The sequence below is a fragment of the Chiloscyllium plagiosum genome, unplaced genomic scaffold, assembly GCF_004010195.1.
Source record: "Chiloscyllium plagiosum isolate BGI_BamShark_2017 unplaced genomic scaffold, ASM401019v2 scaf_3334, whole genome shotgun sequence".
Classification (NCBI taxonomy): domain Eukaryota; kingdom Metazoa; phylum Chordata; class Chondrichthyes; order Orectolobiformes; family Hemiscylliidae; genus Chiloscyllium; species Chiloscyllium plagiosum.
The window spans coordinates 1-4,750 of NW_025214117.1; the positions used below are offsets into that span (position 1 = coordinate 1).

The following is a 4,750-nucleotide window of genomic DNA, read 5'->3' on the forward strand; positions in this document are numbered from 1 at the left end:
TTGACAGGGGGTCGGTGGTGGGATGGGGGCTCACATGGACTGTGCTGTTGCTAGTCTCCTGAACGGGGAGCAGGCTTAATAGAAAACTCTGAGCCCCAGAGGAAAGGCATTGAATCAATTAACCAAAGAATCAATTATCTAAACAATGTAGCGCCCGCCCATCTCTTTCGGATAATCGAGGTTCCCTGTATTTAGAATGCTCATGTTTTTCTTGTGTGTCATTGTTTTAGCTTTAACAGGGTAGATCATTATTCAGGATATGGATGAATTCTTCTAATTCTGCTTCTGTATCCAAATACCCTGTACGTCAACAGTAATGTGTAATGTTGTTCCATGAAAGTATCATTTAACAAATGAGCTAATGAGAATTAAAAGATTGCTGGAAAATCAAATCTAGCCCTCAAGCGGACCCCTCAAATATATTTTGTACCTGATTCCAGCCCTAGTTCAGAGATTAGATACATCTTGTATTTTACAGAAAATTTGCTCTTATGCCTACTCATGCTATTTTTAAGCTGTTAGAACATTACAGCGCAGTACAGGCTCTTTGGCCCTCGATGTTGCGCCAACCTGTGGAACCGATCTGAAGCCCATCGAACCTACACTATTCCATTCTCTTCCATGTGCCTATCCAATAGCCATTTGAATGCCCTTAAAGTTGGCGAGTCTACAACTGTTGAAGGCATAGCATTCCATGTCCCTATTACTCTCTGAATAAAGAAACTACCTCTGACATCCGACTTATATCTATCACCCCTCAATTTAAAGCTATGTCCCCTCATGCTCGCCATGGCTGTCTGAGGAAAAGGCTCTCAATGTCCAACCTGTTTTAAACTTCTGATTATCTTGTATGTCTCAATCAAGTCACCTCTCCAATGAAAACAGCCTCAAGTCCCTCTTAAGACCTTTCCTCCATACCAGGCAACATCCGAGTAAATCTCCTCCGAACCCTTTCCAAAGCTTCCATATCCTTCCTATAATGCAGTGACCAGAACTGTACACAATACTCCAAAGGTGGCCACACCAGGGTTTTGTACAACTGCAGCATGAACTCATGGTTCCGAAACTCAATCTCTTCCAATAAAAGCTAACACACCGTATGCCTGCTCAACAAACCTATCAATCTGGGTGGCAACTTTCAAGGATCTATGTACCTGGACACAGATCTCTCTGCTCATCTACACTACCAAGAATCCTACCATTAGCCAAGTATTCTGCATTCCTGTTCCTCCTTCCAAAGTGAATCACCCCACACTTTCCATATTAAACTCTATTTGCCACCTCTCAGCCTAGCTCTGCAGCTTATCCATGTCTCTCTGTAACCTACAGCATCCTTTGTCACTATCCACAACTCTACTGACCTTAGTGTCATCTGCAAATTTACAAACCCATCCTTCTATGCCCTCAGCCAGGTCATTTATAAAAATGACACTCAGTAGACCCAAAACAGATCATTGCAGTACCCCACTAGTAACTGAACTCCAGGATGAATATTTTCCATCAACCTCTGCGTATGTACATATCCCTTTCCACCACTAAAGTAAACATAACTGAATTGTGGTCATTATCACCAACCTCACCTACCTCCAAATCTAACACCTGGCCAGGTTCGTTACCCAGTACCAAATCTAATGTAGCCTCACCCCTTGTTGTCCTGCCTACATACTGTGTCAGGAGACCCTCCTGCACACACTGGACAAAAACTGACCCATCCAAAGCACTTGAACTATAGTATTCCTAGTCAAATTTGGAAAGTTAAAGTCCCCCATGTTGATTTGCCTAGTTATTTATATTTGTTTTTGTATCTTCTACAGTGCTTTTGCTCGTTACCCGAATGGGGTTGTGGTCCATTATTTCTGTTGCAAAGACCGCAAGGTTTGTCCCACAGAGGCATAGATGTGACCAGTCAAAATCAGAATGCAAGACCCTCCTGTGTTCTCAAAGTCGACATTTGAACAAGATGAACTTTCAGATAGGTGGTCTGACTCTCTTAGAGGATGAGGGGGCAGATGGTATGCACTGTGTAATATATTGTTAGTTTCATTAATATTGTGTACAGAAACTGATATTGGCATGGATGCTCTATACTTACATTTGTGAATTGCTGAGAAACTGGAAGCTAATTTCTGTGTACAGTTGTATATTTGATCTTTGCCATTTCCAGAAAATAGTTGCACTACATCCAGAGAGTCTGAAAGAGCACTGTCTCAGTGCTTCAAGTTTTTTTTAAAGACTCTGTTTTTGGACTTCTCTAGAGATTAAATTCCTGATGAAGAGGTGTGACGTTTTGAGGGTTTTCCTCAAATCTTCTGTTCAGATTGTTATTTCACCCTTTATTTGCACCTTGCATTTATTATGAGTGTTGTGTGCCTTGTTCTAACATGCAAAAAAAACTAAGCTTTCATAGTGGCGCATTATGTATATAAGTAACATGTTCATGACTAGTATGGACTCAATTCCATGCTGTACCATTTGTCTTATGACAGTATTGAAGCCACGCAGCTCATCTGATGATTTCTCTAATTTGGAATCTTGAATCCATATATGTTAACAACATTGGGTGTATCTTGTAACTTATCTTCACACGTGCTTAGAAGTCTAGTTTGAATTGAAGGAATAATTTTATTGCACAAAATACCACTTTATATTTCTTTCACTTTTAAATCTCACTTATTAAAGTAACTTGTAATTTGAAGTACAAGACCAATCCCCGCCTCTTTGGCTGGGAAGCAATTTTGTAGTTGCACTTGATTTGATTCCCTTCATCATCTGCCTGTCTGAATTGAAAGAAGAAACAAAACCCAAGGATTTTTAACTGCTGATTGCCAGTATTTGAAGTGGAAATTCTGAGTGTATGAATGCCAGATAAGACTATGACTAAGCTCAGTGGTGATCCTCTGCACCTTTCCTCCAGAACTATTGGGCAAAAATCACTACCCAGGCAATATGAATGATCTACCAGAGGACTATGGGACTGCTGCAATCTTGTTTTTTGGTTACAGTCAGTTCTACTGTAATGCATGTTTCTTCAATGCGAATTGGCTTTAACGCGATTGAAGAATTTAGACCATTATTTGTAGAAAGCAAACTTTCCTAACCTGTACTGGGTATAATGCGACCCCAGCCCATTCGTTTAAATGGCGCTGCTACTATGAGTTTTTCTTATAACGTGGGATCGCATGGAAACAGAACTATGTGTTACATCAGAACTGACTGTAGTAATGACTAAAAAGGTAAATTTTAAACAGTATTCAAAATGAATAGGAATATTCTTGTGTATCTGGCTAAATGCAGTTGGTGATGTCTGGTTGTCAAAATGAATTTGTTCCAGTATAAATCCTGTTGAGTGCTAAGCACCAAGTTTGAATTTTAATATTTAGCGGATGGTTAGATTTTGGAAATGAGTTTATAGTTTTGTTTCAAAAAATGTTGCTATTTCTAAAGTGGAAGATTTTGAAAATTGTCTTTCTGCACATTCCCATCTGAATCCTATTCATGCCATCTATTCCAATGAGCTGGGATACTGTAAAATCACGTAAATACTGATCAATTATTTGCTTTTGACAACACTTTTAAGAACAGTATGTGGAAACAAAAGTTGAAGACTAGAAAATGGAGTTTGAAGAAGTAATTTGGTATTGATTATTCAAAGGATCCTGATAGTAAGCCTCAAGGGTACAAAACATCCATGTCAGTTTTGCATGTCAGATTTTCAGTACACTATTCTGAATTGTTATGTTGATCCTAAATTTAGGATTAATGTAGGTACTCGAGTAATAGTCAAATTTTTTCGACGACCTTTTAAGATTATATTCATGCCTGTCAAAATTCATACCATATTGTTAGCAGAAGCCCAACTATCTCTAAACGAATAAAGAAAAATGAACAACGAATTACAGTAATTCTGAAAACCCGAAGTGGAACACAACAGCCAGCGGGCTAGAAGACTGGGAACATAGCGAAACAACCGGCAGACTGGAAAGCTGGAGTGGGACGTGACGACGAGCACACTGATTCATCTGTTATCTATGAAGAACTACGGTCGACTTTTGCATGAGATATGTGGAAAATTCCAGATTATTTGGCCAAAGATAGGGGGTTGACTTTTACATGAGAGCGACAATACTCGAGTATATACGTTAATTCCTAATGGCCTGCTTGCATTATTGCATTTCAACTTGGAGCCCCCAAGTTAAAAAATAGAAAATAGACCGAAGCTTGCTTGCATGGCAAACCTCCATAAAATTATCAGCTGGACAAAGGAAAAACAGGCAGGTTAAGGAAGTTGTGGATATCAATATACTGAATTCTGTCTTCTGGAGAACAAACAAAAGTCCAGACTGACCAGAGATCTGCATCATGTCTAAATGTTGGAGTGCTCACCTACTTAAATGGGGATAATATCTGGAAGAACAGAAATAATTTGGAGGGCAGAGATAAGGAATTAATCATGGATAAAATATTTAAATGGACTGTTTGTGCAACAGATGACATCACATTAACAATACAACAAGTCCTCATTTAAAGTTGTGTAGGGTTCCTGAAAATGATAACTTTCAGTGAAACATTGTTGCAGTTGGGTTTCGCCAGACCTATTTTATCAGAGCAAAACAATTATACCAAGTTTAAATATTTTACATTACTAAATTTCTACATTGGTGAATGAAATAATGTATAAAAAGATGAACAATAAAAATGTAACTTGCTACTTATAGTACCTTCTTTTCACCAGTATTCCTGCTTCCTAACC

General features: G+C 38.8%; 1 long non-coding RNA gene across 1 annotated transcript; it reads right to left on the bottom strand.

Moving 5' to 3' along the window:
- Window positions 1-476: 476 nt before the first annotated feature.
- On the bottom strand, window positions 477-1,898 carry LOC122547809. The gene is made up of 3 exons (XR_006311097.1): window positions 1,813-1,898; window positions 1,113-1,116; window positions 477-486 (listed from the first exon to the last, which is right to left on the bottom strand). It is a non-coding gene; the product is annotated as an uncharacterized LOC122547809 (long non-coding RNA).
- Window positions 1,899-4,750: the final 2,852 nt, after the last annotated feature.